The 12,492-nt window shown below is 51.3% G+C and overlaps 1 protein-coding gene across 1 annotated transcript in view; it reads right to left on the bottom strand.

Annotated features, from left to right (window-relative positions):
- LOC129836332 (mitotic spindle assembly checkpoint protein MAD1-like) overlaps positions 1–12,492 on the bottom strand; it is a 101,895-nt gene that overhangs the window by 16,434 nt on the left and 72,969 nt on the right. The gene's annotated exons all lie outside the window — the stretch shown is intronic.

The raw sequence follows: 12,492 nt of genomic DNA, 5'->3' as shown, positions 1-12,492 counted from the left end.
GGAGAGAGGGGGAGGTAGAGAGACAGGGAGAGACAGGGAGGAAGAGAGACAGGGAGAGAGGGGGAGGTAGAGAGACAGGGAGAGAGGGGGAGGTAGAGAGACAGGGAGAGAGGGGGAGGTATTGAGACAGGGAGAGAGAGGGAGGAAGAGAGACAGGGAGAGAGGGGGAGGTCGAGCTCAGTTGGTAGAGCAATCGGCAATGCCAGAATGATGTGGTTTTTGCCCTCGTTCTACACAGTTGATTCAAATATCCAAGTCATCATCAAGGGCAAACACCACAACGTGCACCCAGGGTCCCCAGGGCCCACTTTGAGAAACCCTGAGCTAAATGACTAAAAAGAAAACCAGAGCAGAAAGAGTAGAGAAAAGAAAAACTGTAGATCCAGTCTCATCTCCAGCCCCGAGTCTAACCTCCAGCCCCGAGTCTAACCTCCAGCCCCGAGTCTAATCCTCCAGCCCCGAGTCTAATCCTCCAGCCCCGAGTCTAATCCTCCAGCCCCGAGTCTAATCCTCCAGCCCCGAGTCTAATCCTCCAGCCCCGAGTCTAATCCTCCAGCCCCGAGTCTAATCCTCCAGCCCCGAGTCTAATCCTCCAGCCCCTAGTCTCACCTCCAGCCTCTAGTCTCACCTCTAGTCTCACCTCCAGCCCCTAGTCTCACCTCCAGCCCCTAGTCTCACCTCCAGCCCCTAGTCTCACCTCCAGCCCCTAGTCTCACCTCCAGCCCCTAGTCTCACCTCCAGCCCCTAGTCTCACCTCCAGCCCCTAGTCTCACCTCCAGCCCCTAGTCTCACCTCCAGCCCCTAGTCTCACCTCCAGCCCCTAGTCTCACCTCCAGCCCCTAGTCTCACCTCCAGCCCCTGGTCTCACCTCCAGCCCCTGGTCTCACCTCCAGCCCCTGGTCTCACCTCCAGCCCCTGGTCTCACCTCCAGCCCCTGGTCTCACCTCCAGCCCCTGGTCTCACCTCCAGCCCCTGGTCTCACCTCCAGCCGCTAGTCTCACCTCCAGCCGCTAGTCTCACCTCCAGCCGCTAGTCTCACCTCCAGCCGCTAGTCTCACCTCCAGCCGCTAGTCTCACCTCCAGCCGCTAGTCTCACCTCCAGCCGCTAGTCTCACCTCCAGCCGCTAGTCTCACCTCCAGCCGCTAGTCTCACCTCCAGCCGCTAGTCTCACCTCCAGCCGCTAGTCTCACCTCCAGCCGCTAGTCTCACCTCCAGCCGCTAGTCTCACCTCCAGCCGCTAGTCTCACCTCCAGCCGCTAGTCTCACCTCCAGCCGCTAGTCTCACCTCCAGCCGCTAGTCTCACCTCCAGCCGCTAGTCTCACCTCCAGCCGCTAGTCTCACCTCCAGCCGCTAGTCTCACCTCCAGCCGCTAGTCTCACCTCCAGCCGCTAGTCTCACCTCCAGCCGCTAGTCTCACCTCCAGCCGCTAGTCTCACCTCCAGCCGCTAGTCTCACCTCCACCTGCTAGTCTCACCTCCAGCCGCTAGTCTCACCTCCAGCCGCTAGTCTCACCTCCAGCCGCTAGTCTAACCTTCAGCTATAGCCAGCCTCATCTCCAGCCCCTTTCCCGGACACCGTCTGAGAGGACTGATGATAAGACCGTACCATTTGTTGCCGCCGTCTGAGAGGACTAACGGTAACACCGTACCATCTGTTGACACCGTCTGAGAGGACTGACGGTAAGACCGTACCATCTGTTGACGCCGTCTGAGAGGACTGACGGTAACACCGTACCATTTGTTGACGCCGTCTGAGAGGACTGACGGTAACACCGTACTATCTGTTGACACCGTCTGAGAGGACTGACGGTAACACCGTACCATCTGTTGACACCGTCTGAGAGGACTGACGGTAACACCGTACCATCTGTGGACACCGTCTGAGAGGACTGACGGTAACACCGTACCATCTGTTGACGCCGTCTGAGAGGACTGACGGTAACACCGTACCATCTGTTGACACCGTCTGAGAGGACTGACGGTAACACCGTACCATCTGTTGACACCGTCTGAGAGGACTGACGGTAACACCGTACCATTTGTTGACGCCGTCTGAGAGGACTGATGGTAACACCGTACCATCTGTTGACACCGTCTGAGAGGACTGACGGTAACACCGTACCATCTGTTGACACCGTCTGAGAGGACTGATGGTAACACCGTACCATCTGTTGACACCGTCTGAGAGGACTGACGGTAACACCGTACCATCTGTTGACACCGTCTGAGAGGACTGACGGTAACACCGTACCATCTGTTGACACCGTCTGAGAGGACTGACGGTAACACCGTACCATCTGTTGACACCGTCTGAGAGGACTGACGGTAACACCGTACCATCTGTTGACACCGTCTGAGGCCAGTTATGTTTTGTTCAGGACTGAGAGGTGTGTTTGTGGCAGACCTGGGGGTATGGCATCTCGTATTCCCACATCATTATGTAGGAGTGTGTATAGACACCGCCATCCAACGGCAGGATCAGTGTGTGTGTGTGTGTGTGACAGTGTGTCACCAGCGTCCAATGACAGGCTCTGGAGTATCAGGTTTCCACAGAGACAACAGACATATGTTCCAAACATCACCCAGAGGACAGCCACATCAGAAATCACCTAGAGCTAAGAGACAACTGTCAAAAGACATCAGTCACATCCTCACTCCCTCTCCACTCCCCTCCCACTCCTCCACTCCACTCCCTCTCCTCCCCTCGACTCAGTACTGGTACATAGTCAAGTTATGACCTCGTACCCCTGCACATGGACTCGGTACTGGTACCCTGTGTATATAACCAAGTTATTACCTCGTACCCCTGCACATGGACTCAGTACTGGTACTGTCTATATAGCCAAGTTATGACCTCGTACCCCTGCACATGGACTCGGTACTGGTACCCTGTGAATATAGCCAAGCTATTACCTCGTACCCCTACACATGGACTCTGTACTGGTACTGTGTATATAGCCAAGTTATTACCTCGTACCCCTGCACATTGACTCAGTACTGGTCCTGTGTATATAATCAAGTTATTACCTCATTCCCCTGCATATGGACTCGGTACTGGTACCCTGTGAATATAGCCAAGCTATTACCTCGTACCCCTACACATGGACTCGGTACTGGTACTGTCTATATAGCCAAGTTATGACCTCGTACCCCTACACATGGACTCTGTACTGGTGCCCTGTGTATATAATCAAGTTATTACCTCGTACCCCTGCACATTGACTCAGTACTGGTACCCTGTGTATATAGCCAAGCTATGACCTCGTACCCCTGCACATGGACTCTGTACTGGTACTGTGTATATAATCAAGTTATTACCTCGTACCCCTGCACATGGACTCTGTACTGGTCCTGTGTATATAATCAAGTTATTACCTCATACCCCTACACATGGACTCAGTACTGGTACTGTCTATATAGCCAATTTATTACCTCATACCCCTGCATATGGATTCATGGACCCCTACACATGTTAAGCCACCATCCCTGGGCTGTATGGGCCCATTATTTATGATGGAGATACGGCCATGTGAATCCTGTCCAATTTGAACCACTGTAGTTGGTTGGAGGTCATTTAGGAAAACTGGTATTTCAGAGTAGAATTAGGCAATAAAGGCCCGAGGGGGTGTGGTATATGCCCAATATACCACGGCTAAGGGCTGTTCGTATGCAAGACGCATCGCTAGGATACAGCCCTTAGCCGTGGTATATTGGCCATATATCACACACCCCTTAGGACCCTTATTGCTGTTATAAACTGGTTACCAATGTAATTAGAGCAGTAAAAACAAATGTTTTGTCATACCCGTGGTATACGGTCTGATATACCACGGCTGTCAGCCAATCAGCATTCAGGACTGGAACCAGCCAGTTTATAATAGGTTATTAAATCTAGACATCTTTATGTGGAAGTTGCCTCCCTGTGTAAAGACTGAAATGTGTCATTATAATGGGTTACCCTGTCTCCCTGCTGGACATAATGTGTTCCTATGGGATTCTACCTGAACTGACATGTACAGGGTTCCTCTTACATTTCTTAAAATGTACACAAACAGAATATCAATATTGTAATCAGTAGACTTCAGATAACATTTGTTTTTTAGTGTTTTAAGTGTAAAGATGTGGCCATGTGAATCCATCCCTGGGCTGTTACCTACCAGAGTACCCCTGGTGACATATACCCAACCAGTTACCTACCAGAGTACCCCTAGTGACATATACCCAACCAGTTACCTACCAGAGTACCCCTGGTGACGTCTATCCAACCAGTTACCTACCAGAGTACCCCTGGTGGCATCTATCCAACCAGTTACCTACCAGAGTACCCCTGGTGACATCTATCCAACCAGTTACCTACCAGAGTACCCCTGGTGGCATCTACCCAACCAGTTACCTACCAGAGTACCCCTGGTGACATCTATCCAACCAGTTACCTACCAGAGTACCCCTGGTGACATCTATCCAACCAGTTACCTACCAGAGTACCCCTGGTGACGTCTATCCAACCAGTTACCTACCAGAGTACCCCTGGTGACGTCTATCCAACCAGTTACCTACCAGAGTACCCCTGGTGGCATCCAACCAACCAGTTACCTACCAGAGTACCCCTGGTGACATCTATCCAACCAGTTACCTACCAGAGTACCCCTGGTGGCATCCAACCAACCAGTTACCTACCAGAGTACCCCTGGTGGCATCCAACCAACCAGTTACCTACCAGAGTACCCCTGGTGACATCTATCCAACCAGTTACCTACCAGAGTACCCCTGGTGACATCTATCCAACCAGTTACCTACCAGAGTACCCCTGGTGACATCTATCCAACCAGTTACCTACCAGAGTACCCCTGGTGACATCTACCCAACCAGTTACCTACCAGAGTACCCCTGGTGACGTCTACCCAACCAGTTACCTACCAGAGTACCCCTGGTGACATCTATCCAACCAGTTACCTACCAGAGTACCCCTGGTGACGTCTATCCAACCAGTTACCTACCAGAGTACCCCTGGTGACGTCTATCCAACCAGTTACCTACCAGAGTACCCCTGGTGACGTCTATCCAACCAGTTACCCACCAGAGTACCCCTGGTGACGTCTACCCAATCAGTTACCTACCAGAGTACCCCTGGTGACGTCTACCCAACCAGTTACCTACCAGAGTACCCCTGGTGACATCTATCCAACCAGTTACCTACCAGAGTACCCCTGGTGACATCAATCCAACCAGTTACCTACCAGAGTACCCCTGGTGACATCTATCCAACCAGTTACCTACCAGAGTACCCCTGGTGGCATCTATCCAACCAGTTACCTACCAGAGTACCCCTGGTGACATCTATCCAACCAGTTACCTACCAGAGTACCCCTGATGACATCTATCCAACCAGTTACCTACCAGAGTACCCCTGGTGACGTCTATCCAACCAGTTACCTACCAGAGTACCCCTGGTTACATCTATCCAACCAGTTACCTACCAGAGTACCCCTGGTGACATCATTCCAACCAGTTACCTACCAGAGTACCCCTGGTGACATTATCCAACCAGTTACCTACCAGAGTACGCCTGGTGACATCTATCCAACCAGTTACCTACCAGAGTACCCCTGGTGACATCTATCCAACCAGTTACCTACCAGAGTACCCCTGGTGACATCTATCCAACCAGTTACCTACCAGAGTACAACTGGTGACATCTATCCAACCAGTTACCTACCAGAGTACCCCTGATGACATCTATCCAACCAGTTACCTACCAGAGTACCCCTGGTGACATCTATCCAACCAGTTACCTACCAGAGTACCCCTGGTGGCATCCAACCAACCAGTTACCTACCAGAGTACCCCTGGTGGCATCTATCCAACCAGTTACCTACCTGAGTACCCCTGGTGACATCATTCCAACCAGTTACCTACCAGAGTACCCCTGGTGACATCTATCCAACCAGTTACCTACCAGAGTACCCCTGGTGACATCTATCCAACCAGTTACCTACCAGAGTACCCCTGGTGACGTCTATCCAACCAGTTACCTACCAGAGTACCCCTGGTGACATCATTCCAACCAGTTACCTACCAGAGTACCCCTGGTGACATTATCCAACCAGTTACCTACCAGAGTACGCCTGGTGACATCTATCCAACCAGTTACCTACCAGAGTACCCCTGGTGACATCTATCCAACCAGTTACCTACCAGAGTACCCCTGGTGACATCTATCCAACCAGTTACCTACCAGAGTACCCCTGGTGACATCTATCCAACCAGTTACCTACCAGAGTACCCCTGATGACATCTATCCAACCAGTTACCTACCAGAGTACCCCTGGTGACGTCTATCCAACCAGTTACCTACCAGAGTACCCCTGGTGACATCTATCCAACCAGTTACCTACCAGAGTACCCCTGGTGACATCTATCCAACCAGTTACCTACCAGAGTACCCCTGGTGACATCTATCCAACCAGTTACCTACCAGAGTACCCCTGGTGACGTCTATCCAACCAGTTACCTACCAGAGTACCCCTGGTGACATCATTCCAACCAGTTACCTACCAGAGTACCCCTGGTGACATTATCCAACCAGTTACCTACCAGAGTACGCCTGGTGACATCTATCCAACCAGTTACCTACCAGAGTACCCCTGGTGACATCTATCCAACCAGTTACCTACCAGAGTACCCCTGGTGACATCTATCCAACCAGTTACCTACCAGAGTACCCCTGGTGACATCTATCCAACCAGTTACCTACCAGAGTACCCCTCGTGACATCTATCCAACCAGTTACCTACCAGAGTACCCCTGGTGACATCTATCCAACCAGTTACCTACCAGAGTACCCCTGGTGACATCTATCCAACCAGTTACCTATCAGAGTACCCCTGGTGACGTCTATCCAGCCAGTTACCTACCAGAGTACCCCTGGTGACATCTATCCAACCAGTTACCTACCAGAGTACCCCTGGTGACATCAATCCAACCAGTTGCCTACCAGAGTACCCCTGGTGACATCTATCCAACCAGTTACCTACCACAGTACCCCTGGTGACGTCTATCCAACCAGTTACCTACCAGAGTACCCCTGGTGACGTCTATCCAACCAGTTACCTACCAGAGTACCCCTGGTGACGTCTATCCAACCAGTTACCTACCAGAGTACCCCTGGTGACGTCTATCCAACCAGTTACCTACCAGAGTACCCCTGGTGACGTCTATCCAACCAGTTACCTACCAGAGTACCCCTGGTGACGTCTATCCAACCAGTTACCTACCAGAGTACCCCTGGTGACATCTATCCAACCAGTTACCTACCAGAGTACCCCTGGTGACATCTATCCAACCAGTTACCTACCAGAGTACCCCTGGTGACGTCTATCCAACCAGTTACCTACCAGAGTACCCCTGGTGACATCTATCCAACCAGTTACCTACCAGAGTACCCCTGGTGACATCTATCCAACCAGTTACCTACCAGAGTACCCCTGGTGACGTCTATCCAACCAGTTACCTACCAGAGTACCCCTGGTGACATCATTCCAACCAGTTACCTACCAGAGTACCCCTGGTGACATTATCCAACCAGTTACCTACCAGAGTACGCCTGGTGACATCTATCCAACCAGTTACCTACCAGAGTACCCCTGGTGACATCTATCCAACCAGTTACCTACCAGAGTACCCCTGGTGACATCTATCCAACCAGTTACCTACCAGAGTACCCCTGGTGACATCTATCCAACCAGTTACCTACCAGAGTACCCCTGGTGACATCTACCCAACCAGTTACCTACCAGAGTACCCCTGGTGACGTCTATCCAACCAGTTACCTATCTTGGGGTTTCTTAGCCTGTATTTCAGCGGCCATATTGGAAATACCCACCAGGGTGGTAATTCACAAACCCCGCAGTGGCTCTATATCCAAAAGTACTTATTTAGACATGCCCTAAATGTGTGTGAAATTTGGTGGCTCTATATCCAAATTATTAAAATAAATGTCACGTAGCTGTCGGACTCGGGTCAAAACAATGTGAATATGAATCAATATGATCCTATTAGAATGATTGTATAAATTATCTGTGGGGATTATTTAGTGGGTAGATAACATTACAAAGTCATTTTGATATTGTCTGGAATGATTTTACCCCCCCCCCCCCCACACCAAAAATATAAAAATCTCTGGCGAAGGCCTCGAGGCCGATACGTATTAAAGAGCAGTGATCCTATCCAGAGCAGTGATCCTATCCAGAGCAGTGATCCTATCCAGAGCAGTGTGCAGGTCTCTTCTCTCGTGTTATTCAACTGTTACCAGGCACCTGCAACATAAAGTAGCTCAGATGTGCGAATGCCTTTTGAATGTTTACAGGAAATCAGGACGGCAGCCATTTAATTAAAATGTCCACCCTGGTTGACTGACAGGCTTCCCAGACTGCCTCCAATCTTTAATATGTTTCCCTTCAGGTATCTAGTATTAGTGTACCACGTTTGATGCTTATATCAGAAAATGGAACAATTATTTCAACTATCCGCTGGACTCCAGTAGACAGCTCGTCAGAGAGAGATCTCACAGCAGCGACTAAGGTGAGGGTCCTACGGCACGGCGCACACACACACACACACACACACACACACACACACACACACACACACACACACCTGCACAGGTATGAATTATATGCCCGAACCAGAGCGTTTAGGCCCTAATCTAACCCAGTCCCGATTGCTTCTTCCAAATTGAAAAGGCCCAAAACCAGAAATATCTTCCTCTATCAGCAAAACCATTAGCTGCTCCTCTGTCTGTCACTCTCTCCCAGCACGCAGCTGGCTCTGCTCGTGTCGGCTCTTAGTCTCCATGGCAACGGCTCCGCTTGGGCTGCTCTGCTCAATGAAGAGACGCGAGAGAACAGAGAGCTGTTCGCTACTGTTGGTCACTCTAAACGCAACTCTTTTCTGTGAAATCATTTCTCCGGTCTTATATTTGAGCAGGTTCAAGCACTTCGGACACCATGTTGTGACCTTAGATATGACCTTAGTACGTAGCAGAGCACGATGTTAGTGATACCCGGTGCTGTGGTTTCTACTAGACCTGACCCGGTGTTGTGGGTTCTACTATACCCGACCCGGTGCTGTTGTTTCTACTATACCCGACCCGGTGCTGTGGTTTCTACCATACATGACCCGGTACTGTGGTTTCTACTAGACCCGACCCGGTGCTGTGGTTTCTACTAGACCCGACCCGGTAAAGTGGTTTCTACTATACCCGACCCGGTACTGTGGTTTCTACCATACCCGACCCGGTGCTGTGGTTTCTACCATACCCGACCCGGTGCTGTGGTTTCTACCATACCCGACCCGGTGCTGTGGTTTCTACCATACCCGACCCGGTGCTGTGGTTTCTACCATACCCGACCCGGTGCTGTGGTTTCTACCATACCTGACCCGGTGCTGTGGTTTCTACCATACCTGACCCGGTGCTGTGGTTTCTACCATACCTGACCCGGTGCTGTGGTTTCTACCATACATGACCCGGTGCTGTGGTTTCTACCATACATGACCCGGTGCTGTGGTTTCTACCATACATGACCCGGTGCTGTAGTTTCTACCATACATGACCCGGTACTGTGGTTTCTACTAGACCCGGCGCTGTGGTTTCTACTAGACCTGACCCGGTGCTGTGGTTTCTACTAGACCTGACCCGGTGCTGTGGTTTCTACTATACCCGGCGCTGTGGTTTCTACTAGACCCGACCCGGTGCTGTGGTTTCTACTAGACCCGACCCGGTGCTGTGGTTTCTACTAGACCCGACCCGGTGCTGTGGTTTCTACTAGACCCGACCCGGTGCTGTGGTTTCTACTAGACCTGACCCGTTGCTGTGGTTTCTACTAGACCTGACCCGGTGCTGTGGTTTCTACTATACCCGACCCGGTGCTGTGGTTTCTACTAGACCCGGTGCTGTGGTTTCTACTATACCCGACCCGGTGCTGTGGTTTCTACTAGACCTGACCCGGTGCTGTGGTTTCTACCATACATGACCCGGTACTGTGGTTTCTACTAGACCCGGTGCTGTGGTTTCTACTATACCCGACCCGGTACTGTGGTTTCTACTAGACCCGGTGCTGTGGTTTCTACTATACCCGACCCGGTGCTGTGGTTTCTACTAGACCTGACCCGGTGCTGTGGTTTCTACTAGACCTGACCCGGTGCTGTGGTTTCTACTATACCCAACCCGGTGCTGTGGTTTCTACCATACATGACCCGGTGCTGTGGTTTCTACTATACCCGACCCGGTGCTGTGGTTTCTACTATACCCGACCCGGTGCTGTGGTTTCTACTATACCCGGTGCTGTGGTTTCTACTATACCCGACCCGGTGCTGTGGTTTCTACTATACCCGACCCGGTGCTGTGGTTTCTACTATACCCGACCCGGTGCTGTGGTTTCTACCATACCTGACCCGGTGCTGTGGTTTCTACTAGATCTGACCTGGTGCTGTGGTTTCTACTATACCCGGTGCTGTGATTTCTACTAGACCTGACCCGGTGCTGTGGTTTCTACTATACCTGACCCGGTTCTGTGGTTTCTACTATACCCGGTGGTGTGGTTTCTACTATACCTGACCCGGTGCTGTGGTTTCTACCATACCTGACCCGGTGCTGTGGTTTCTACCATACCTGACCCGGTGCTGTGGTTTCTACCATACCTGACCCGGTGCTGTGGTTTCTACTAGATCTGACCTGGTGCTGTGGTTTCTACTATACCCGGTGCTGTGGTTTCTACTATACCTGAGCAGGTGCTGTGGTTTCTACTATACCCGGTGCTGTGGTTTCTACTAGACCCGACCTGGTGCTGTGGTTTCTACCATACCCGACCCAGTGCTGTGGTTTCTACTATACCTGAGCAGGTGCTGTGGTTTCTACTATACCCGGTGCTGTGGTATCTACTAGATCTGACCCGGTGCTGTGGTTTCTACTAGACCTGACCTGGTGCTGTGGTTTCTACTAGATCTGACCTGGTGCTGTGGTTTCTACTAGATCTGACCTGGTGCTGTGGTTTCTACTAGATCTGACCTGGTGCTGTGGTTTCTACTAGATCTGACCTGGTGCTGTGGTTTCTACTAGATCTGACCTGGTGCTGTGGTTTCTACTATACCCGGTGCTGTGGTTTCTACTAGATCTGACCCGGTGCCGTGGTTTCTACTAGATCTGACCCGGTGCTGTGGTTTCTACTAGATCTGACCCGGTGCTGTGGTTTCTACTAGATCTGACCTGGTGCTGTGGTTTCTACTAGATCTGACCTGGTGCTGTGGTTTCTACTAGATCTGACCTGGTGCTGTGGTTTCTACTAGATCTGACCTGGTGCTGTGATTTCTACTAGATCTGACCTGGTGCTGTGGTTTCTACTAGATCTGACCTGGTGCTGTGGTTTCTACTAGATCTGACCCGGTGCTGTGGTTTCTACTAGATCTGACCTGGTGCTGTGGTTTCTACTATACCCGGTGCTGTGGTTTCTACTAGATCTGACCCGGTGCCGTGGTTTCTACTAGATCTGACCCGGTGCTGTGGTTTCTACTAGATCTGACCCGGTGCTGTGGTTTCTACTAGATCTGACCTGGTGCTGTGGTTTCTACTATACCCGGTGCTGTGATTTCTACTAGACCTGACCCGGTGGTGTGGTTTCTACTATACCTGACCCGGTGCTGTGGTTTCTACTATACCTGACCCGGTGCTGTGGTTTCTACCATACCTGACCCGGTGCTGTGGTTTCTACCATACCTGACCCGGTGCTGTGGTTTCTACTAGATCTGACCTGGTGCTGTGGTTTCTACTATACCCGGTGCTGTGGTTTCTACTATACCTGAGCAGGTGCTGTGGTTTCTACTATACCTGAGCAGGTGCTGTGGTTTCTACTATACCCGGTGCTGTGGTTTCTACTAGACCCGACCCGGTGCTGTGGTTTCTACTATACCCGGTGCTGTGGTTTCTACTAGACCCGACCCGGTGCTGTGGTTTCTACCATACCCGACCCGGTGCTGTGGTTTCTACCATACCCGACCCGGTGCTGTGGTTTCTACTATACCTGAGCAGGTGCTGTGGTTTCTACTATACCCGGTGCTGTGGTTTCTACTAGATCTGACCCGGTGCTGTGGTTTCTACTAGACCTGACCTGGTGCTGTGGTTTCTACTAGATCTGACCTGGTGCTGTGGTTTCTACTAGATCTGACCTGGTGCTGTGGTTTCTACCATACCTGACCCGGTGCTGTGGTTTCTACAATACCCGACCCGGTGCTGTGGTTTCTACCATACCTGACCCGGTACTGTGGTTTCTACTAGACCCGACCCGGTACTGTGGTTTCTACTAGACCCGATGCTGTGGTTTCTACTATACCTGACCCGGTGCTGTGGTTTCTACTATACCCGACCCGGTGCTGTGGTTTCTACCATACATGACCCGGTACTGTGGTTTCTACTAGACCCGACCCGGTGCTGTGGTTTC

The sequence above is a fragment of the Salvelinus fontinalis genome, chromosome 37, assembly GCF_029448725.1.
Source record: "Salvelinus fontinalis isolate EN_2023a chromosome 37, ASM2944872v1, whole genome shotgun sequence".
NCBI lineage: Eukaryota > Metazoa > Chordata > Actinopteri > Salmoniformes > Salmonidae > Salvelinus > Salvelinus fontinalis.
Note: the sequence above shows the minus strand (reverse complement) of the source record. Positions and strands in the feature narration are given on the sequence as shown.